Genomic DNA, 25,106 nt, shown 5'->3' with positions numbered 1-25,106 from the left:
TACCTGCTCCCCAATTGATGGGGTGGAATGGTTTGGGAAGGATTAGGAGATGTGGCCTAGTTGGAGGAGGTTTGTCATTTCAGGGAGTGTTTCAGGGTTTCAGAAAACTCATGTGACTCTCAGCACTCTCTCTCTCTCTCTCTCTCTCTCTCTCTCTCTCTCTCTCTCTCTCCCTCCTGTTTGTAGACCAAGATGTGACCTCCCAACTGTTCCTTTGCTTCGTCATCACGGACTCTAATCCTCTCAAAACAGTAAGCCAAATTAAATGCATTCTTTGATGCACCGCCTTGATCATGGTGTTTTACCACATCAACAGAAAGGTAGCTACATCGGTGGTCATATGGTAGATCTAGTCTCTACATCATAGAGATTCTCTACATCAGTTTCTACAATGGCTGCACCAGTTTGCAGTCCCACCAAGAGTGGAGCGAAGGTCTCTTTCCCCCACACCATCACTAGAATTTGATGTCAGTTATATGTCGGTTCCCAGCCTCAATTGGTGTGTCCACAAACACAACTCCTATACATAAGGCTTAGGGAACATCCTAGATGAGGTGCCAGAAAGATTATCAGAGCCACAGGGCCAAGATGGCTGGTATCAGAGTATCTTCTAGACACTACAGTGATGCTGTCCCCACAAAATCTCAGCATTGTGGCTACCTGCACAAGACTGGCATGAAGACATCCCCAGCTGACATGATGGAGGAAACCTTTAAGAGGCCTGACACTGGGTGAAGAGCTACAGGCAACTGATGTTACTGAGAGAGGGAGAAACCATTTTCTTTAGAAAGAAGGCTGCTCAAGTCTAAGTGGTCAGCCTAAATAGATGTATGTACATAAAGGAATCACTACCTGACTCAGGAGAGAGAGAGAGAGAGAGAGAGAGAGAGAGAGAGAGAGAGAGAGAGAGAGAATACTTGCAGGATGCAAAGTCTTTACTTTTTCATCTCATGTCCCAAGCCATTGATAGAAACCTGTAAGATAGCTCTCCTGGTGAACTTTCTGGGGAAGGAGACTAGAGAGTAATAATGTTAAGGGATTTAAAAAGGGGGAAGAAAGCTGGACAAGGCAAATGCAAGCCTTGCATGGTTTCAGTTCAGCAAAACAGAGCCATGCACATGGTTGCAAACCTGTCCTGGTGTGCCATAGAGAGCTCCCTCTGTGTGTGATGCTAGGGATGCACAGGCGAGTGGCAGAGGCACAGAGGGTGTATATTGGTCAAGTCCACAACAGAGGTGCACCCGGGGATAGGGCAACAGAGCATGGAATCCCATGATGAGGTTTCCATGCCTGGCATTGGGCTCATTTCTGTTATGGTTTTCCCCACCCCCATTCCATCCAATCTCTCCTGAAGACCCAATAGCATTGAGTGGTGAAATTGAATAACACATTGTCCATCCTCATCCCCTAATGCTTTTGACATGGTTGATTACATCCTCCCAAGAATCAATTTTGTCCTTAGCTCCTATGACAATTCTTTCTTCATTTTCTTTTAATTTCCTGGATGCTGTTTCTCCACTGTCTCTGATGATCCATCTCATCTACAACCTCTCACTTTGGAGGATCCCGGTTTTATTTTCATTTTTGTCTGCATGTCAGGAAGAGCTCAGTCAGTGTCTGGAAGCCTCACCCATAGGCTGAAAAAACATAGATTAGTGTCTCCATCTTGAATACCTCTTCATATTCCAGACATGTGGAAGCAACTGCTTTCTTCATATACCACACAGACCTCTGGCCAGGGATAAGAAAGCTTTGAATTTTGAACTTAGTTATTTGATGTAATGAACAATGGCAGCCCTTTCCTCTCAAAAAGTCAAGAATCAACCAACCTAAAGATAAAATTAAACTTAATGCTTCCATGCCTCAATCGTTGGAATCCCTGTCTTGCAACTGCACAGTTGGATTGCACATAGCTGGCTCTTTTGTTTCAACATCCATATTCAGTTTCTGAGCAAAAATGGTGAAGAGTTGTGGCATAGGAGGTCCTTCTGTCTCTGTGTTGCTTTTATTGGTTAATGAATAAAGAACTACTTTGAGCCTATGGCAGGGAAGAACAGAACTAGGCAGGGAAAGCTAGGCTGTATGCTGGGAGAAAGAAGGGTGGAGTCAGAGAGATGCCAAGGAGCTGCCAGAGACACTGGGAACTTTACCCAGTAAGCCACAGCCACATGACAATATACAGATTAATAGAAATGGGTTAAATTAATATAAGAGTTAGCCAATAAGAAGCTAGAGCTAGTGGACCAAGCAGTGATTTAAGTAATACAATTTTTGTGTGGTTATTTCAGGTCTAAGCTAGCCGGGCAGCCTGGAACCAACAAGCGGCCTCCCTTCTCCAACAGGTTCTGGGCGCCATGGGTCTTCAGATCCTGTCATGTGACAGATCATTTGGGTCTTTGCAAAGAAGACAGTTGTTGACGTTGCTTCATTAAAACTACTAGCTGGATATTGAGTATTTAAGTTGATGAAGCTATTGGGATTGTTTCAAATCTCCATCTGCCTGATTTCACATCATCATTCCCAGTTTCTCAATGCCATTTCCACCACAGTTGAATGAAAGGATACAGGATGGAATTGCTGTTCCTGGTGATGGCAACAACCTGTGACAAAGACCAAAATGTTGTCCTTAGTGCCTGCTTGTATGTGGGGGCTGTATTGTTCTGTCAACATGCTTGAGAAATCACAGAAACACATAATTAATACAATTACAATCAGTTTGTGAATTCGAGGCCAGCCTGGTCTACAAGAGCTAGTTCCAGGACAGGCTCCAAAACTACAGCAAAACCTTGTCTTGAATACCACCCCACAAAGAAAGTTCAATTTGAGAATGTTACCACCTCTCCTACAAAAGTAAAACTTGATCTGCATTTGGTTCCATACACAGCCCAGGAGGCCACTGCAGTGGAAAGGTTCTTGCTAATTTTTCTTCTGTGTTACTCAGATAGCAAATTCAGCTCTTAGGGCAAATATTCTGGGCTATGACAGTTCTGAAGCTTGGCGACACCGTGCACCCCATGGCTATTGGTGTTAAATGAATAGAATCCTAACTACAAATACTTCTGCTAGAGAATATAGCTCATGTTCATCTCAAAATTCTAGATGGTGATAATCAAGGGGAAATCATCCAAAGCTCACTTTGAACAGCTCCAGCCACAACATATTCCACTTCTTTTGAAACATGTCCTGTCAAAAGATAAAAGTTTCTCTTTCTTCTTCTTCTTCTTCTTCTTCTTCTTCTTCTTCTTCTTCTTCTTCTTCTTCTTTTCCTCCTCCTTCTTCTTCCTTCTCAGTCCCTCTTCCCCTTCCTCCCTCTTCTTCCTTTTCCTCTTCTTTCACCTCATTACAGCCTAAAGTTTTGACATGAAGTCAAGGAAGGAACTTAGAGTCACAGCCACAGGAAGAGCAGATAGCTAATAAACACAGATCCTTGCTTAACTGATTAAACTGGCATTCATCCCTTTCAAACTTCAAGATTCCCTGCCTGGGGAATGGTGTCAGTCACAATGGGCTGTGCTTTCTTCCTCTCTACTCAAGAGTTGATACCACCTCTTACAGACATGCCCACAGACCAACCTGATCTACCCAGGTTTTAATTAACACTCTTTCCCTAACTGATTCTAGCTTGTGTCAAGTTGACAGTTAAAACTAGCCTGTGTATATCATGAACATAATGCCATGAGAACATATTATTGTTGTGGTTTTCCTCTCCAAAGTATAATAATGAAAGATATCAGGCAAATTCTAATTGAGTAGTATTTTACAATATAATTGACTTCTACCTTTCAAAACTACTTCAAGTCCATTACAAATGTATGAAGAATTATCTCAGACAGAAGAGACAAGAGAGACAAGAAGACAAGGAGAGGATGGGGGAAGAAGGGGAGAAAGGAGAAAAGGATGAAAGGGAAGGGAGGGAATGGAGGCACATAACACACAGAGTGTGGAAACACCCTTAAAACAATAAAAGTATAACTATGGTGTGTTACAAAATGAGCTCTTTTTTTTTCTATAAACTCACCAATGTGACTTATAGAAACACTTCCCTAAAAAGAACCAATGGATATTCAGAAACTGGAGAATCCGGGTCTTTAAAAATAATTAAAAAAAAAAAGGTTTTAGACTTAAAATGGAACTTTGATGGCATGTTTTAAAGGGCTAACTAATGGACAGCTTGTCTGACAACCAAGAGTAGATTTGACTAGCTGGAAAATTATAGAACCCAAAGTTGTAATAAGATGTAAAAATGAAAAACTAAAGAAAGAAGCAAGACAATTATCCTTACTTTTGTTTCATTTAATAACTAAGATAGTTTCCTCTTGAGGATATATCATATAAATTTCTCAAGAATATGACTTTCTAAGGCTGTTCATTTATTTTGTTAGGATTTATCCTCCCTATGTTTTTTGAGAAGGGTTTCTCTGTAGCTTTGGAGTCTTTCCTGGAACTCACTCTGTAGACCAGGCTGGCCATGAACTCACAGAGATTCACCTGCCTCTGCCTCCCGAGTACTGGAATTAAAGATGTGTTCACCACCATCTCGCTTGTTGAATTTATGATGAAGGTCTAACTCCATATGTTTCTTCTGTTACAAAAACTACCTTGTATTCTAGTATTGATTATCTTACTGATGCACTCAGCACCTGTCTTATCTTCATGACTTCCTTTCAGAAATTCCCTTTAGAAGTAAAGCCCACCTATGCTGATTTTTCAAATCTCTTCTCCCTTGTTTTCACTTTTTTTTAAAACCCTTCTCATTGTGTATCCCTTTGTTATCTTTATCTTTTATCTTTTAATATTTTTTTTTACCATGAGATTAATTGCCAGTAGCAATGCTCTTTCTTTCTACAGATGGATTAAGTCAATTTTTCACATCATTTCCCCTTTTCTTAGTGAACCTTAACTGTCAGTTCTGCATCCTAGAGCTGTGGGTGAGGAAAGCCTCCGTTGAGGAGTTGCTTGCATCAGATTTGCCTGTGAGGGGTTGTCTTCATTGTTCACTGATGTAGGAGGATGCAGCCTCCTGGGGTCCTTAGTTGGCTCTGAACTGACTAAGAAACCTTGCTATGAATGAGCCTGCAAGCAAGCCATCACACAGCATCGCTCCACTGTTTCTGTTACACCTGCTGCCTAAGTTCCTGTCCTGGTTTCCCTCAACGGTAGACTGTGACCCGGAAGTGTAAGGCAAATAAACCTTTCCTCCCTTAAGTTTTGTCGCAGCAGCAGAAAGGAAACCAGAATGCCCGTAGTTTCCAAAAGTCTGTCACAGGCCCTTCTTTCTTAAGCTTTTTGTCTTTGTAGGTCAGCATCTCTGCATGCATGCCTTTATTGTCTTTTAATTGTGTTTTAGAAGCTACAGGGCTCATCCATTATCTTTTACCTGAAATTTTCCTCAGAAAATCTTAAATGATTTCTCTGATATATCACATGTATCTGTTAACATACCTAAGTTTTCTCAAGTACTATTGAATTTAGTAAGCTTATATATGTCCAGTATAAATATAGCTCTTATAATACATATGATATATTATATAATAATATAACTCTTGCAGGTTATGAAATACAGTGTTATTTTTAGCAAGGAAATTGTGTATTTAAGCAACAGTAGGTATAGCAGGATTTTCAATATTAATATAAATAAATGTAGATGTGTTATAATCCAAGCAGGCTCACTTCCAGAAAACTTGAAATTATCTCATATAAATACAACAAAGTAAATCAGACAATAAAAGTTTTATTTTATTATCTAATAAAGCAGATGGGTGTCTACTTTCATCACCCACTGAATATCTCCAGTGAGAAGAAGAACTTCTGGCAAAAAAACAGTGGTTACTGGGACTGGAGAGATGGCTCCGAGGTTAAGAGCACTGGCTGCTCTTGCAGAGGACTCAGATTCTATTCCCAGCACCCACATGGTAGCTCACAACCATCTATTGGGGAATCCAGTGCCCTCTTCTGGCCTCCTTGGTTACTTCATGCATCTGGTACACAGGCTTACTTTCAGGCAAACATTCATAGACATAAAAAATAAATAAAATCTCAAATTAAATGAAATAATATATGAATTGAACTGATGGAAGGGATGTCAGTAAAGTATCTCTAAACAGAGAAGGCTCGAGTATTTTATTAATAGGAAATCCAGCAGGGTCTTCCTTCCCGAGGAAGGTGTATGCCTTTTACAGAACGATTGGCTGAATGTCCTGCTCTGCAGCCATGGAAACTGCATCATGGGGAAATTCTACATGGTGCTCAGGATTATATGTTTAAGTGCTCTCTTTTTGACTGCCTTCCAAGTCAAACTCAGTACATTACAGGCCTCTTCCATTCAGCTGAGTTTCCTACAAGGTGAGGCCATTTGCAGCGGTTTTCCTCTGCGTCAGAACCAATATACTGAGAAAACATCTGCCTCTGTCTTCTCTGTGGTTCCACTCTAAGGCAGAAAACGAATAATAATGATGCACAGTGAGGATAATAACTCACTGAGAACAACACAAACAACGACGAATGAGGAGGGGGGGGCTTCTCCAGGGACTTCTAGATGTTTCACCGTGGACTGGGCTGCAGACATCCCTAGTATCAGCTCGCCTCGGGGACAGATCCCTTTCATCTCTTTGACTGAAGTGCCTTCCCTAATAACATACACTAATATCAGGGACAAAAATGCAGTTATTTACTTTTGATATATCTGCACAGCTTACTAAACCCAATTTCAGCTTTGAGAGTCTTTTCTGAATATTTCTAATTCTTTGTATGGATTAATTTTTTATAACTGATTTTTCTTAGGAATCCCCTAAAGAGAAAATTTATATGAAGAGGAGATTTGTTGTCTAAAAAAAAAAAAAAAAAAAAAAAAAACTAGAAAAAAAATCTTGTATTTTTAAATGACTATTTTACTCATTTTGATGCCTTGATAGATCAAACTTGTGAACTCAATGTGCCCTCGTATTACCTATGATTGAAAGAGCTGGTTCTTTGATCTTCTTGGGGATTACATCACCGCCACTGAGACATTGGACATCAGATGGCCGATTCAGGAGTAGACATGTGACAGACAATAGAAATTCAAAACCAGGAAATGGTAGAGAAGTTTGAATTTGTCAAATAACTGAAGATGCCATTTCAAAACGGAAAAGAAAAGGTTCCTTTGGATTCTAGGCTGGATTTTCCTCAGGCCACAAAGTGATGAGCATGGAGCACACGGAGCATATGAGGGCTGACATACGAAGTAGAAGACGCAGTTACACGCATGCACGTTGAGAAGCCATCACAGACTGGCAGTGCGCATGCTGCCAGCCATAATCCTGGAGACACAACCCCGAACAGCAGAACACCAAAAGCCCAAAGCCGAAAATCATTAGCATTTAAAATCCTCCCCAAATATCACAATCCTGAAAGAATAAAACTCCAAATGTCAGAATCCTGAAAGCCAAAATAACAACAATTATGATTTCCATCATGGAGAAGCTGGAAACTAAACACCAGAGATAGGATCGGCAATGCAAACTGAAGTTTCAAATCTTTCCCAGAATGCTGGCTGCAACCTGCAGCCTGCAACCCTGGCGATCCTAGAGGTTGCGGAAGGAACTTTGGGAGCTGAAAGGCAGCCTTAGCTACATAATGAGTTCAAGGCTAGCCTGTTAAATGTTTTAAATATTTAATCTTCCTGTCTACTGTCTGCATAAAATCTTGACTGTATCCTGGAGTGATACTCAGACCAGAGAGAGAGAGACAGAGACAGAGAGACAGAGACAGAGAGACAGACAGAGACAGAGAGAGACAGAGAAGAGAGACAGAGAAGAGAGCCAGAGAGAGACGAGGAGACAAAGAGAGATGACTGTGAGCAGATGAGGGGAGAAAGCCACTTACCAATTTCCTTTAACAAGCAGACTGATTATTTTCTTCTTTCCATTGTTTTTTCTTATTGAATTCTGATTTCTACAATCTATACATTTTTTTCTTTTGGGTATTTTAGTTAGATAGTAGGATTTAAAAATAGGCTCTCCAGTGTATGGAGGAAGTTGCATTGGTTTTTAATTTATGTGGGACAGCTGGTAGATTTATGATTTGAGATTTTTTTTCCTTTTTAATTCTGTCATCTGAACTTTGCTTGGTTATGCTGCAAATTAGCAGCTATTCATTCTTTAATGAACATGGGTTCATGTAAATTTCAACTATGAATAGGCAATCAGGACTTCTTTGGGCATAATGGGTTATTTACCAGGCTCCCATTTCAATTTTGAACCCTCTGTGTCTTTAAACACCACCCTATATAATTTGATGGCCATCTAATTACGTATGTATATATTTACCGTATAGATACTTCCTTTGTGCCGGTAGCCACTGTAAATTGCTTTATTGCAATAACGACGAAAGGGCTTCCTCTACCTGAAGTGGAGTTGCTACATCAGCCCGACGGGCTTCAGAGCTGGACTGGAAGACTCGCGAAGGGCTCTGGGGGAGACCGGGCGCTCTGCTGCAGAGCTCCCACAGGTCTTGCCATTTACTCCTCCGGATAATTCTTTATTCTCCCCACCCCTGCTTTAAAGTCTCATTTCAAGGAGAATTACCTATTTGTAGCCCTCCTTTTCTAATAAGCTTTACACCCACACATTTACGAGGTTCAGAGAAAGCCGCCCCGCCCCTGGTCCAAACTGAGATTAAGAGATAGAAGCCGCCTCCCTTCCATTTGACTGGAGTCCTGTCAGGAAGCAAACAGCTGTCAACCCGTGCAGGTGGGTCCCCAGGGATATGGACCACCATGATGATGACATCATCAACGCGTTGTCCTTCCGGCCCTGTCCATCTTTCCACTCTCACTTACTGGGCGTCCAGCTGGTCACCTCTCTCTAGGTGCAGGCCAAGCTCACCAACACTCTAGAAGAACCAATGAAGGTTTAGGTAAGGTTGGTTTATTTGTTGGGGGCACTAAGATAGGAGCATGCAGAGGTCAGCGTCGTCTAAGCTCTAAGTCACAGCCATCTATTTCCAGACATAGTCTCCACTCCTCTCACATTCCTGTGTGACCATGCATGACGTCGTCTGTGCAGAGCCCACCTTTAACAGAGTACGGAGCCAATGCCTGCGACTTCACCTTCTCAAGGTCTCCCCTGCAAAGTTCACAGAGCCAAAGGAAGGTCAATGCACGCTCTAAGACAGAACTAAGAACATAGCCTGGCAGCCCCACACACGCATGCGCACCGCCCCCCTCCCCCCCCCCCCCACACACACACACGTCAGCTGCTGGGCAACCTTGGATCACTACTGCCGACTTATTTTCCTGTCATGGGACAACACAGAATCCAAACCAAAAGATTCATTTCAGCAGGACGCAAAACATGGTGGCAACCTAACCTCTCCACGTCTCCAAACATTTGCTAAAAAATGACATGGTGGCTTAATCATCTCTGGTGCTGTTCCAGCCTCCTCTCCACACAACGCTCCAACAGGGTATCCACTAACTGCCTCAAGAGTTTTGAGACGTGCTCCTCTTTCCACCCCGGAAGAGCACCCGTCATCACCTGCTGTACCTCATCAAAGGGCATGGCCAAGCCAGCACGGAACTGTGACGCTGGCTTGTTTGCATGTCCCCAGCGAGTGGAGGGACTTGGTCATTTTGCAATGCCCATGAGGCTTCTTTCCTTAGTTTCTGGAAATATAATGCACCCATCCAATTGTCACCGGGGACTCTGGGGTCTTGTGTGTGCTGCAGACTGGCCTGGCAGAGTCCAGTGGGTGCTTTGCAGACCCCCTTTCTCTCTAGACGCCTCATCTGCAGACTCGGAGAAGGGCTCCGACTGCCTTTGCTAAAGGGAAAGGCAGCTATGGTCACACAGTGCTCTGGAGCAAGCACCCTCCATTGCAGGCAACGAAAACAGTCATTAACTATGCCACCTTGTACTACAAAGAGTGTCCTGTTGTGGGATTTTATTGTAACTTGGCAAAGATGTGTTACATTTGTTTGTGCCCGGGGAATATTGCTTTGAACTGCTTAGAGGGGTGTTTCTTTGTTTCTGCTGCTTTTGTTAAATTCCCTGAAGAGGTGTCACCTTTGTTTCGCCTGGCCTGCCTAAGGCAGAATGACCAATAGCTAGGTAGAGAAAGGATAGGTGGGACTGCCAGGCAGAAACAATAAATAGGAAGAGAAATCTAGGCTCAAGAGGGGAAATGAGTAAAGAAAGAGGAGCGAAGGAGGGAGACACCCTGGACCAGAAGGCAGGCAGAAGGCAGGCAGGCAGAAAAGAGAGGCAGTGAAAGTAAGATGTACAGAAAGAAAGTAAGAAGCCCTGGGGCAAAAGATAGGGAAAGAGAAAGAGGCTAATTTAAATTAAAAGAGCTAGCCAGAAACAAACCTAAGCTAGTCTGGACATTTGTAACTAATAAGAAGTCTCCATGTCATGATTTGGGAGCTGATGGTGGCCCAGAGGAAAAAGCCTGATACAGTGTCCCTTGCATGGCAAGTTGACTCTGACCTGATACACGCTTTAAACAAAGAAAACATCTTTCCTTTTTCTTTTCTTTTTTTACTTTTTTTAAAAAAAGAAAACATTTTTTTTTATTTTACATACTAATCCCAGCTCCCACTCCCTTTACTCTTCCCATTCCCTCTACTTTCACCCCATCACCCCACCCCCACCCACTCCTCAGAGAGGGTAAGGCACACAACCCTCCCCACTGTAATCCAGGCTGAGCAAGGTATCATCCAAAGAGAACGGGTTCCAAAAAGCCAGCACAAGCAGCAGGAAAAATCCTCGTGCCTCTGCCAGTGGCCCCACAGTCTGCCCCAGCCATACAATTGTCACCCACATTCAGGTCTGGCTTAGTCCTATGCTGGTTCCTTCCTTGTCCTGCTGGGGTTTGTGAGCTCCCATTAGTTCAGGTAAGCTGTTTCAGTGAGTGTCCCCATCATGGTCTTGACCCCTTTGTTCATATTCTCACCCCTCCCACTCTTCAGCTGGACTTTGGGAGCTCAGGCCAGTGCTCCACTGCGGGTCTCTGTCTCTTGTCTTCATCAGTTGCTGGATGAAGGTTCTATGGTGACATTTAAAATAGACATCAATCTGACCACAGGGCAAGGTCAGTTTGAGCACCCTCTCCACTATTGCTTAGGGGCTCAGCTGGGATCATCCCTGCGGATTCCTGGATATTTCTCTAGCACCAGGTTCAAAGGAAATATCTTATCCTGAACTGCACACATCTGTGCCTAACTGAACACCCTGGCACTGCCCTGACCTACACCCTGACTGTGCTTCACCCATGGGCACGTGGCTCTTTATCTCTTCCTCTGGCCTAAGCATGACAGTTGTCTCCTATTTGGGAGCATCTAATTCCCCACTGGACTGAGAAGTTGTCTATGCAGGCCCTGCAAATTTACCCGTTTGTTCCAGCGTCATGACACCTGGTTTCCATGGCCCATGGCTAGAAGCTGTCTTGGAGAGTCCAGCAGCCCCCCGCCTGGCTTCCAAGCAGGATCCACCAGCCTCTCTCTTGGTGATGAAGCTTTTGGTCACCTGGTCCTCTGATGTAATATCTGCATGCTCAGAGATCTTGTCTTGACCACGGTGGTGTCATGGAGAAAGAAAGGGAAAAGTCTAAGAAGACTGACCTTAAATTAACCCTAAGGGAGAATAAGGGAGAATCCATAGTGTCTAAGTCTGGGGAAGCCCCTGATTTCTGGCTTTCTTGGGTTAACTCATTCTGTAAATATTCTTTTTTTTTTGCCTCTCCCCCTCCCCCCCCCGGGGGCAAAGAAATAGCAAACAGGGTTCTGGAGATCGCACCCTTCCTACTATAAGTGCAGGTGCCAGCCCCACCCAGCATTAAATCAAAGAAGGTTATTAATATGCTAAAAAGCGCCGCAGCCAATTGGCTTCCATGGCGACAGCTAGGCAGCCTTTATGAATAATTTATGCAGCACCTGGAGGCGTGAAATCTTGCAACCACAGTGCAGGCAGTCTTGTGGACCCGGCTGCTGCAGCAGCTGCAGAGGCAAAAGCGAGCAAGCAAGGGCGTGGCTTTTGGTGCCCTGTGTCCGGAGTGCGCAGCTCTTAGGGCCCAGGAGGGCGATGTCCTTCACCATGGTGCCAGGAGAAATAAAGACACCAAGTTTGGTTCTCTCGCTGAAGACAAGGGCAAGCCATGAAGTTTGTGCCCTGTGTTCTCGGCACAGGTGCCATTTGTCGTTGTCCATGTCCGTTATCTCATAGACAAAGGTGACACAAAGCTTTCGGTCTGAGTTTTGTTGGAAACCTGCGCCTCACTTGACCCCGGGCCTATGTTTTCTGTCCCCCATTCTGGTTCTGCAGGTCCTCTTCGCTCACCCCAGCCTCAGGACTGTGGGAATGTGCACTTTTACCCAATGATGCTGAGTTTGGATAGGCGCTTTCCCCGTCAGCCAAACTCCCTGCTCTCCGAGAAGAACCCCTTTTTTCATCAGAATCTATTTCCAGGCTCAGCCTTCATCTTTCAAAGAAGCTCTGGCTACTCTTAAGGTGTGATGCATTCTTCACTCTGATGATTATGGGATTCAGGCCCCTATCGGCACTGATATCTTCCCATGTGATTTACAGGGCCATGGTCTCTCCAACTTACGCCATTGTACCCATCACCCTCTGTGCTTTTCAGGACGCCTTCATTTTCATCTTTATTTCTGACGGATTTTTGCTATTTCGGTGGCTCTCATGCTTAGTTTTCCTATTTTGGACTTTTACAAACACAAATCACACAACGAACATGAAGAAAATCTGTGTTTCTGAATGAATGGCTGCCTGTTCTAAACCCAGAATCCTGCCCCACCACCCACGGTGAATAAAATAGAAATATTTTATTCAGACGTATTCAAATGAAGTAAAATTGATTTCAGGACGATAGCTTGATAAAATATAGTCTGCATGAACACTCAATGGGACTAGCAAAAGAAAACAGGTTTTGCAGGGAAAGGGAGAAGGGAAGGCGAGGAGAGGGGATGACTTCTTTGCCAGATTTGGGGGAAATTAGCTTTCTGGGTGTTTTCAAAGATTCGTCCAACCTTGTAGATCCAGAACTGGTGTGAGAACCTCAGGACAGCCTGTCCTCCCTCAGGCCTGTGAGAACTGGTACACTAGGCAGAGCTGAGCATCCAGGCACCCCGGGGGATCAGGGCTCCCTTGGGGATCACGGCACAGTTTTCTCAGTTACTCCAAGGTACCATCTGTCAGATTAGCACAGTCTCACGGAAACTCTATGATGCTGCTACCTCAGTGCTCTAGCCGGAGCCTGCGCCCTCCCTCAGTTCTTGCCTAGACCTCCCTTAGTCCTGCTGCTGCCTTTGGTTGCTGTCATTGTCCCAACACTGTCTCTCCATCTCCTGTCTCCAGACCTCCAATGTGTTCTTCACTTGCAGACGGTCATGAATCCCAAACCACAAATTGATCTTGCTTTTATCCTATTCAACGTCTTAGCACAGTTTCTTTAGTCTTTAGAGCCCCGAGTGGGCTCCAGATTCTGGTCCACTGTACCCTCTCTGAGTCTCACTACACTGTGTGTCCTCCATACCTCATAAAGCCCGAGAGAAGGAGGAATGCCACCACAGAAGGGACAGTGAGTTTGGCTTTAGAAACTGGACTCTGCTTGGCTTTCTGTCTCATCCCATCAACGTGAGAGTCTGCAGAAGAGGGCCACACAGCTCGGGATATCTTTAGAATTCCTTTGTATGTATATTTCGCTAACATTTTGGAAAGTTGTATGAGCCAGGTTAGTAGCTAAGAGTTTTTCTCTTATTATTATTTCTATTTATTATATTATTTCTATTTATTATATTATTATTTCTCAGTGACATTTCCATGGAGTAACTATTTATTGTACATGTCACACCTTCAAAGTGACAAGTGCAGCCAGTTGCGGTTATAAAAATGTAACAAACGAATATTCTAGAGCCCACCCCTCATATAAATCTTAGGAGAGTGTCACTACCTGTAACTCATTGAATGCCACTCCAATGTTCCATGGCCAGACCTGTCCCACCTCGATGCAGAGGGAACCGAGGCCTGGATCTACCTGCATTCTCTTCAGAGTTTGTAGGTGTTTGTAGATCAGGTCTCTGCATTCCAGAAGGCATCTGTCCATGCGTTCTGTGTTGAGATTCTCCTCTTGGAGCTCGACGCCGCTGCTCAGGACATTTTTGGTGTTTGTCAGCCTCATTCATGGAAGCATTTCAACCAGGCAGGACTTCAAACCTGACTCCATCAAACCTCCAAACATGACACTGGCAAATGCTTACTATAGCTTTGTAAGTTTCCTTACAGAAATTGCATTTGAGGATTCTGATAATTGTTGATATAAAATGAATAAGACTATTATGTAGTCTTTCATTTATGCTATTTTTTTACCTTTAATGCTTATTTTGTCCAATTTTCTTAAAATGTTTGCTTCTATTTATTTTATACATCTTCACTTCAAGTTTTGGTGATTTCCCCCTTTAGGTAGCCTGCTGTGACCTCTTTGACAATTCAAAAAATGTATTCTGACTAGTTGAGCCCATATATGATCAATGAAATATGATACTCAGCTGAGCTTCATCTCCCCCTTAACACTGTTTTTATCCTCTTGACATTTTCCTTTTGGCTTTCCATTTCCCACCACCCAGGATGCTCTCCTGCCGCAGATCAGGGTTGTTTCTCAGGTTTTGGTTGCTGCCTTGTGGTCTTTAGCATGTTCTCATTGAGATTTCCCTGGCAGAACTTTGGCATTCTGGGACTCCGTGTCTCCCTGAGGAACAAGTCTTCATATTTGAACCATGCACGCTTCATTTGCCTTTTACGAGTCTTTCCTAATACTCCAAGGAGACAGCTTGGAGCAGCCTGCTCTTTACAAACACTGAGTACTGTTTTATTTCTCTTAGTGCCACATCAGTGACCGTTCTAATTGCATTATACCCAACGTGGTTTGCTCCGTTCAAGTGCCTTACACAAGGTCGTGATTTTGGTTCTTTCGCTTCTCCATCTGTGGCCAAGGACCCACTCTAGAACAGAACTCCCCACACAGCCTTTCCCCAGAACCCACTTCTCCACATTTCCAGTGAGCTCCTGAGACAGGTTTTTCTTTCCTGCCTGAGCCCAGCAGAATGGAAGGAGTGCCCAAATCTGGAGTTCAAAGCTTGCAGATGATGTAATGGCAGAATATGGCATCCGCGAGTGCTCTAATGTAAGCGGGCACCCTGGGCTTGCTGTGATGTCTGTGTCTTCTCCACGTGACATTTGTGGGAATGCAGGTAGTAAGAACAGTCCCTCCCCACTCCAAGTATATCATTTATGACAGCATGGCCTTATCACGTATTTTATGCTGTCATTTATGGTCCATATGGTCCCCCATGGTCCATCCTCAGCTCTCCTTAGTAGTGACTCCCTCGATGGATCTTCTGGGTGCCTTCTTCATCCTAAATATTCAAGGTGGGGTGGGGCTGAACAATTCCTCACGAGCAAAAACAATTCCAAGAAGGACTGAAGCAAAAAGCCCGTCCCAAGAAGGAACAGCACCAGGCAGGCCTTGCTTCCTCCTCTCAGCCTGCCAGGCTGCCAGGTTCCTCGAGGTAAGGATGGATGCCCTGCTAGCTAGGGTGTCTGGATTCTGTTGTGACCAGATCCAGGTATCTGGGGGTGATTTATAGCTCTGTCCCCTAGACCTTGAGGCACCAGCTGGTGGCTAGTATGTTCCAGGTCAGCACTTTCTCAGTAGCTGCTGGGCCAGGTGGTTGTAGCACTGCTTGGACTCTTTAGCCAGGATTCATGTCCAAACATCTTTTCTCAGAAAATGGTGTTGGTTTTGGCCACAGTAAATTTTGAATCATTATGAGACTATACTTAAAAGACAGACTAGCCATTCAATTATATGCCTTCCTGGAAGGCACACAGCACATTTTTGAGAAGTTCAAGTGGTATTTATTGAAAACATGTTTGGTACCTAAATAAGTGGAAAGCACGCATTCATACAAAAAAAAAAAGACTTCATGTGAAGTTTATTGTAGTTTTCTTTGCCATTGTTAAAAATGGGAAGCTACCAGGTTTTACTTCTGTAGGTGACTGGATAAACTATGATATGTATCAATGGGTTGAATATATTTCAAAGACTGAAAGAAGTCTTTGAAAGCTATAAAAATACATTGGAAGAACCTCAGATACGTTTTCCTAAATGAGACAAGACACTTGGAAGAAAGATGCTTGTGTGGCATAATTCCAAACTATGAGATAGTGTAGATAAGCAAAACTGTAGAGAAAGTCAAGATGCTAATGGTTACCATGGGGATGTGAGGGAAAGAATGGGAAAGATGGAATCTCAATGGTGTGTTAGGACAGAGTAACTCTTCTACGGGATGCTATCATGATGGATACATGTGGGTACACTTGGCAGGATGTATAGGGTACAAAGCACCACACATGGGCTCTAATGGGAGCTAAGCTCTTTCTCTAATAATAATGAATCAGTGTGGGGAGCAGTTAGAGAAGACTGGAACATTAGTGTGGGGTACCACTGGGGATGCTGAGTGTTTGGAGGAGGATGTGGGAGGGTATCCGTGAGGACGCTGGGTGTTTGGAGGAGGATGTGAGAGGGTACCAGTGAGGATGCTGGGTGTTTGGAGGAGGATGTGGGAGGGTACAAGTGGGAATACTGGGTGTTTGGAGGATGATGTGGGAGTTCTGCATTTTCTGCTTAATTTTTCTGTAAAATAAAAATAGTTTTTACAGGGAATAGGCAGAGTACAAAAGCAAACACAAACCATATTTAATGACATGTATGCATGAAATGTGACAATGAAAACCACCCTAGCTAAAATGATTAATAAAAAGGAAATTGACACGTTAAAAATAAATGAGGTTGATTAATTTTAAATAAAAATGCACATTCAGAAGTCTTGAGCCAACTTCTGTAGCAGTCAGCCACACATGGAAGGCCACCACAGAGCCAGAAATCCCTCCTCTTTATTAAGAACTAATAGCTGCCTTTGAAAAAACACTACAGGTAAGATTAAGTTCTGAGAGCAAGTTGAGCTGATAAATGGCATCATAACAAGCTTTGTTTTGACAGGATCCATAAGAACACACCCAAGTCCAAGTGTCTGTTACAGGCTGCACATCAGAAAAGAACTTCAGACAAAGAGGCTCTGAAGGGGAAGTGCCATACTGTGCCAGGTTGGTAGGTAAGTCCATGAAGTTGTGGGGCAAAAGTGGACACTCCAGCAAACCAAGTTCTCATACGGAAAAGATTGTCTAGAACAATCTGAAGGTAGTTAGAGTGAGCCTGGATTGAGGCTGCTAACTCAGGAGACCTTTGGTTAGAGAGCTCAGAAAGGAAAATGTGGCCGTAATGGGAACCAGAAATAGATAGAAAGAATCTTCCAGGAGAAGAGGAGCTTCTGGAAGGTAAGCCACAGGCACTTGGGAGAAACTGATGGATGGAGCTGTATGGGATATTAATTTCAGAACTCTTGAAGAGCAAAGGTACATGCTTTAAAATTAGTAAGAGGTGGACTTGCCTGCACAGTTGAGGTCGGAAGGTGTGCAGACTGGGAGAGCTGCAAGATAGCTAAGAAAAGGGGTGGGCAGAGGAGCAGCTCAGAAATGTAGCAAAGTTAAGATTTTCATCATGTATCATAGTTAGAGGAATATTTCCAAAGCAGAGTAAACAATGCTGTAGGCAAAACTCTGTATGTGTCTAAAATATAAACCAAAGTTGGTTCAGCCATATTGACAGCTTTCACTTGTATTAATTACTTACTCATCACTGTGTTCAAACACCTTAAAAAAAATTCACCTGAAGAAAACCTGCAGGCTGATGAGGCTGTTGGTTACATTTCATACACTAAGGCAGAGAGCCAAGAAGGTATTTTTTTCTGAGTTAGATCTCTCTTTTCTATGCAGTCCAGGATCCAAGCCTGTGAGGTTGGCTGCCTACATTCAGAGTGGGTCTTCTCACCTCATTTGACTTAATCTAGAAAGATCCTCACAGACATGCTCAGAAGTTTGTCTCCAATGTGATTCAAGATCCGGTCGACTGATAATCAGTATAAACCATCCCATGGGGCAATCTAAAGCCAACATACTGTCCATAAGAGAAAACATGGCTATGAATCATGAACTCTGCTTACTGAGCACTTCCTCAGTCATCTAAGAGTATTGTGTGTGTGTGGGGGGGGAGACATCAAATAAAACAATATCAAAGGTAAATGTACAAGTTTCAAAAACATCTATATGCTCAAAATTATAGAGTATTTGGCATAAATTGAGAAAACTATTTTTATTGCTTTATAAATAATACCATTCAAAATTTCCACCTCCTCCCTTCCTCCCATTTCTCTCCCACTCCCCCACTCCCCCTCTTCCTTCCCCTCCAGTCCTAAGAGAGGGCAGGGTACCCTGCCCTGTGGGAAGTCCAAGGCCCTCCCCTCTCCATTCAGGTCTAGGAAGGTGTGCATCCAAACAGACTAGGATCCCAAAAAGCCAGTACATGCAGTAGAATCAAATTCCAGTGCCATTATCATTGGCTTCTCAGTCAGCCCTCATTGTCAGCCACATTCAGAGAGACGGGTTTGATCACATGTTGGTTCATTCCCAGTCTAGCTGGCCTTGGTGAGCTCCTCTTAGATCAGTCACACTGTTTCACTACAAGAACCCTCAAATTGACCAGATGTCCAGAGATACAAGCTCTTTTGATGTCTAAATCTACTATCCTGTTTCCCAGGTGGACAAGATGCCAACCCTCCACGTTCACCTATCAGGTTGATCTGAGTGTGGTCCAGCAATTTCCCCATAAGAGCAGGACCGAGCTTGCATTACAATGAGTGACAGATGTTCAGTACTTCCTCCAAGTGCAACCTTTCACCTGAACATCTCTTCGGAAGAGGTACAAGCCTTCACTCTTCCTCCTGGTCCAGTAAGACAGAGCCAGTGTCCCCAGGGTTGATGTTTTCTGAATGACTGACTTGATGAAATTCATCATTCCCTTTTCTCCCAACCCCCACTTAGCTCTGTCAGTACACAGTGGAAACAGAATCAGAGGGCTCTTCCGTTATTTTCCAAAAAAAAGTATTTCTGAAAACCCAGAATGATGTTAAAATGCCTTCTATTCTTACAAATAACCCATTTCCCCTTTAGTTTCATAACTATTAACTGACTACATGATGACTGAATGGAAACATAGTAGGATTATGATTCTTTGACTTCTTTATAACTCCAAGGTTATTCAAAAGGTAACTCAGAAGATAATTACTTTAATTTTACCCTGTTTGTAGGTAGCATAATTATAGTATTTGATTGCTATAAATAAGTCCCCTAAAATAATACAGAAACACAGCAAGAATTTTATTTTGTCTTTCTTGTAAAATAAGTTTGATTTACTCTCTACTTTCTTTGTATTGCTATTATTTAAGTGATTATAAAAATATTATCAAGCAGAGACCTTGTAGATTGCATAATTTTAGGGAATTATTTTGTGGCTACATTATGTAAGTGTACATATTTTAAGTAATATGTTTATATTTTATTTTATTTCCAAGTAGTGTAAATATGGTGTTTCTATTGATATTTATTCATATCTCTATTGACCTAGAAGCATAATACTTCTTTTGTCTCCCACATAATTTCAGGTTTTTTCTCACTTGGCTTCAATGCAGATAAAGAAATTCATAGTTGTTCCATTAGAAGAACAATAGAATTTTAATATTCAGTACTCAGTTTTCATGTTTATTTCATTGAATATTTAATTTAATGAGTAAGCTGTTTATTTCCCCATGTCTAAACAGTGTAAGGATAGTATCCATTTGTTAGTCTCTTACAAATGGGCTTCATCCTCAAAGGCCCTGAAGAACCAAAGGGGTTGACTTAATCTGAATGAGTTGGTAGATGGTGGATGTTCTGGTAGAAAACAAGAGAATCTCTCTCTCTCTCTCTCTCTCTCTCTCTCTCTCTCTCTCTCTTTTAATGTTGTTGTTTTTTTGTTGTTTTGTTTTGTTTTCAAGATAGGGTTTCTTTGAGCTTTGGGGCTTGTCCTGGAACTCGCTCTGTAGACCTGGCTGGCCTCAAATGCACAGAGATCCACCTGTTTCTGCTTCCTGAGTGCTGGGATTAAAGGCGTGCACCACCACCCTGTGGGAATCTCTTCCATTATCCTTGCACCAAGTACATCCCACCAAGAAGAAGCAGCTTTTCCATGTCTGATGCTTGGCCAGTTTCTAGCTCTTCATCATAGGCCAGGGAATGAGGCAGAAGCACCGGTCTTTCTGTGGTCAACCTTCTGATCAGTGAAGTCTGGCAGAGAACAATACAGATTGTAAGATGTGTCCCATGTGCTGAGTGAGCATTCAGGACGAGTGAATCTCTCTTCTTCACATGCCCATAACTGCGTTCAGGGGAAGCTCTGTAATAACATCCCAACATCAACAGTCTGCAGGCCAGCAACGCTATACACGTCACAAGGCCCAGTGTGAAGCAAAAGCGTGTGAGTCCATATTCTTAAAAGAATCACAAATGGTGACAACAATCATTAAATTAGCCTAGTATCAACTGAGTTCAGGCCAATTTCATGAGCCCTGGCCTCATCTCCAAGAGCACTCTATAGACGCCCATGGCTGAGAAACTCGGTGTTATGGTTCTCATAAGAAGTTGGAGATAAATTCCTAGTTTTACTCACTGAAACCTGGCATGTCTGTATCTTACTGGAGGATAGTGGGGTTGACCTACTTAGGCTGTCCTACCAGAAGGGCATACAGAGTCAAGGTCCCAGTTTCTTCTCAGCAGGAAACTCCCAGAGGGTGAATTCACTGAGTCCAGCTCAGATTTTCTACTATTCACTCCACTGACTCCATTAGGGTTAAAAGAGAGTAAGTTTCCTTCTTTTGTTATTTTTATTGGGCTATACATTTTCTCTGACCCCCTCCATTTTTCCCCTCTTCTCTTCTACCCTCTTCCGTGACTTTCCATTTTTATTTTGATGATGAGTTTTAAATTTCTAGCAAGTCCGATCAGCTGAATTTCCTTAGTGTACTGTATGATCTCTTTGAGGAATCCCTTTCCATCCAAGTCTGGAGACAGGTTTTCTTTCATTCTTTCTTGGGTTATTTATTTTCTGTGCATCTACTCACATCCTCTGGCTTCACTTTCTTCCTTCCTATGGAATCACCAGCTGCATTCAGCAAAAAACCACTGTCGACACTAAACATTTATTCCCGAGTTGTCCCTTCTCTTCCACAGACTTCCGTGCCCTCTTTCTGTGTCAACACACCCTATGGGAATGATGATGAAGTTTGAAATTAGGTAGTAAGCATCCTTTCGCTTGAGTTTTCTGTTTGTTGTTTGTTTGCTTGCTTTGGTTACTTACTTACATACTATACCATCAATTTAATTGTATAACAATAAATGGGCCAGGCAAGATTTGAGTTGTTTTAAATAATTTGATCAACTGGGGAAAATCAGCTATTTTGAACCACCTCATTTGTGGTTGTGCCTCCTTCCCTTTTGTTTTTGTGCTGGTGAGTCTTTTTTTTTTCTGTTTTTTAGTTTTTTTGTTTTTGTTTTTTGAAAGCCTATTCCTTGATTGAGGAGTCCAGCTTCCATTTGGAGCTATGTTACTTTACAAGGCCTTCTCTGCCATGACAGCCACTAGAAGGGAAGAACTGGAATAATTCAGAACAGGATCAAGACATGGTTCAGTATAAATAGCTGAAACAAGACTGCTCCTCCAACTCCTTGTGCTAGGATATAACATCTTTTGGGTATAAGCCTAAGAGTGGTATAGCTAGGTCTTAAGGTTAATTGATTCCCAGTTTTCTGAGGAACTGACACATTGACTTCCAAAGTAGCTGTACTAGATTATACTCCTACCAACAACAGAGGAGTGTTCCCCTTGCTCCACATTCTTTCCATCATGAGTTGTCACTTGTGTTTTTGATCTTAGCTATTCTGACAAGTGGAAGAGAAAATCTCAAAATAGCTTTGATTTGCGTTTCCCTGAGGGCTAAGGATGTTGACCATTTCTTTAAGTGTTACTCAGCTATGTGAGATTTCTCTGTTAAGAAGTCTTTGTTTAGATCTGCACTCCATTTTTCACTGGATTATTTGGTTTGTTGATGTCTAGTTTCTTGAGTTCTTTATATATTCTGGAATTAGCCCTCTATCAGATTTAGAGTTGGTGAACATCTTTTCTCATTCAGAAGGCTATATGCTGGATAGCTTTATGTCAACTTGAAACACAAACTAGACTCATCTGAAAGGAAAGAACATCAGTTGAGAAAATGCCTCCACAATATCTAGCTGTAAGGCATTTTCTTAATTAATGATTGATGGAGGAGGGTCCATCCCATTGTGGGTGGTGTCAGCCCTGAGCTAGTGGTCCTGAGTTTTATAAGAAAGCATCCTTAGCAAGGCAATAAGCAGCACCCCTCTATGGCTTCTTCATTAGCTCCTGTTTCATCTCCAAGTTTCTTCTCTGTTTGAGTTCCTGTCCTGTCTTCCTTCAATGATGAACAGCAATATGGAATATGAGCCAAATAAACCCCTCCGTCCCCAACTTGCTTTTTGTTCATGGTGTTTTAATTTTTCGCCAGCTTTGATCTGATGCCTGTTCTGTGAATCCTTTCACAGAATGGAACAGCTTGTCTCCATGAGCACTGCCTTCAGTCTGAGTTTTCTTATGAAATATGACTTCCTACCCCTGAGATTTCCCCTTCTTCACCTCTGTTGTCTTGTTCACTGTGTGCAAGCCCCCATACTCTGCCCCGTGAGCACCCCCGGGCTCCTACTAGTGCCGTGGTTAGGTAAGCACTTCCAGGTCGGGATCCATGGGAAGGCTTGATCTTGTCTTGTATGGTGTTATGCACCCAGGCAACAGTCTTGTCCCACCTCATGCTCTAAGCTAGCAGGCAAGTGGTTCCATGTACGTACATACGTACGTCATTTTTGCAGGGACATAAAGGGGAGTGACTGGAGGAGACATATCTGCAGACAGTTGCGGGCAATTTGTCCTGGATTCCAGCTTTGGTAATTATGTTCTTTCTGAGCACTCTCCTGGAGAACATGTTGTCTGTCTTAGCATCCTGACACCCGTAGGCTCTGGTCTGCAGCTAGGATGTGTGACACCCCCATTACTGTTCCTTCCGTATGCTGGTGATATGTGAGGGCAAGCCTCTATCTGGCTGAGGAGGATATCTAGAAATTCCGAGGTCGTGAATGAAGGATGTCTCTATTCAGAAATAAATTTACTTTTCTCTTAAGAAACTTCTGAGCTTGGAAACTTTTTTAAATTTAGTGTTTTTTTTTTTTTTGCTATTTTCAATATAGGAACCCTTAATTCAGTACCTATCATATTTCTGTCTGTCTGTCTGTGAAGTTTTGGTGTAGGAGATTCTGCTGTATTTATGTTGCTTTCATTGGTTAAATAAAGAAACCTCCTTGGCCTTGATAGGGCAGTACTTAGATAGGCGGGAAGACAGAACTGAATGCTCGGAGGAGGAAGGCAGATAGGGAGAGCCGCCATGAAGTCACCATGTCAGAGACACCATGAATCTCTGGCCTGAGAGGGACATAGGTTAGAATTTTGCCGGTAAGCCACAGTCACGTGGTGATACACAGATTTAATAGAAATGGGTTAATAAAGATGTGAGAGTCAATCAATAAGAGACTAGAGCTAATGGGCCAGGCAGTAATTTAATTAATATGATTTCTGTGTGATTATGTTGGGTATAAGCTAGCCAGGTGGCCGGGACAAAAAGCAGGCCCTCTCTCCCTACTACAGAGTTTTGTTTTCAATCAGTGGTGTTCAGTTACAACCAATTTTAGTATCCAGTTCATTTCCAAACTAACAGGAAGGTCAGGAGCACAAACAGCGGTGGAAAGGCTTGGGGAGGTGATGGATGCAGGGGTGGTCACCCTTGTGTATCATCGCAAATGTCCCATGTTTTCAGTTTCATGTGTTCTTAAACTAGAGGAGACAGCAGTCTTGAAGGCAGGAAAGCTCTGAAGACAACATAGGCTGCTGGATGGAGGCCAAGAGGGCTGTGTTCTCATCATAGACGGTGCTCTCCCACAGCCCCCCACTGCTGAGCATCTTGTAGCGCCCTGGGATAACATGAAGCAGCACAATACATGTATGACAGGTTGGGAAGCCCTCTTCATCCAACCCAAGCACAATTCCAACTTGGAAGTTCTGCTCCATCAGAAACTTGGTATTTTGAAATATCTTTAACTTCTATAATCATTCTTAGTTTGGCCAGTGGGTGCTCATGAGAATAGAACTTGACCTTGAATGCTCTCATGAAATCCCAGGTTGACTGGTGAGTGGTTGGTGAGAAGCTTCTGTGTCCATCCATATGAATTATGGTGGCTCCACCACCACCATCAGTGGTCAAAGTCTCTGTTCCCATGGCAACATATAGGCTTTGGGGCTTGAGTACATACAAATGACTTGCTTTGTGGTAGCAACAGATTGTGCTGCATAGCATATCACCTTAACCTTGGCTGGTGCTAAGGAATTCCTTGATTAAGAATCAGAAGCAATAGGACCCCTGTAACTGAACATCCAGTGCCAGGAAACTGGCCTCTTGTGGCATTCTGAAACCACCCTCCCCTTGGGCCCCAATGGTGAGCCTGATAGCTATATTTCTGGTAGGCTTCTTAACATGGTTAGCATGCAATTTCTGAAATACTCCCAGAATCGAGGCTGACTCTTGGACTATGAAGAACTTTGACATCTTATTTAATTAGCGTATTTAAATCCTGGACTTCTAGTTAGTAATTATAGTGGGAAATTAATCCAACCAGAGAGGTAGATTCAGGGAGAGACTGAACCTTGCTTTTAGAGCATTAGTGATCACAACACTCTGCATCCAATTATCCATGAAGCAATTTCAAATTTTTAAAGTTTCTGTCTCAAAACAGATAATGGATCCACAAAAGAGAGAACTGTTTTCCTAAAGTAGGCCACCTATGGAAACCAGCACAGGCCCCTAAGCTCAGGGCTTTCAAAGAAATTAGGCCAGGCTCAAGCAAACTCTGGCTATGGCAAAGTGAGAGGTAGGTTTGACTCTGAGAATGCCCTGCTCCACTCCCATGAAGTCAAAGCTTCTGCTGCGAGTGGCCAACAGCAGGTGC

The sequence above is a fragment of the Microtus oregoni genome, unplaced genomic scaffold (genome assembly GCF_018167655.1).
Source record: "Microtus oregoni isolate MIOR12 unplaced genomic scaffold, Mior012 000034F_ref0000314, whole genome shotgun sequence".
In the NCBI taxonomy this organism is placed as follows: domain Eukaryota; kingdom Metazoa; phylum Chordata; class Mammalia; order Rodentia; family Cricetidae; genus Microtus; species Microtus oregoni.
The sequence above is the reverse complement of the archived record's forward strand: the minus strand, read 5'-3'. Positions refer to the sequence as shown.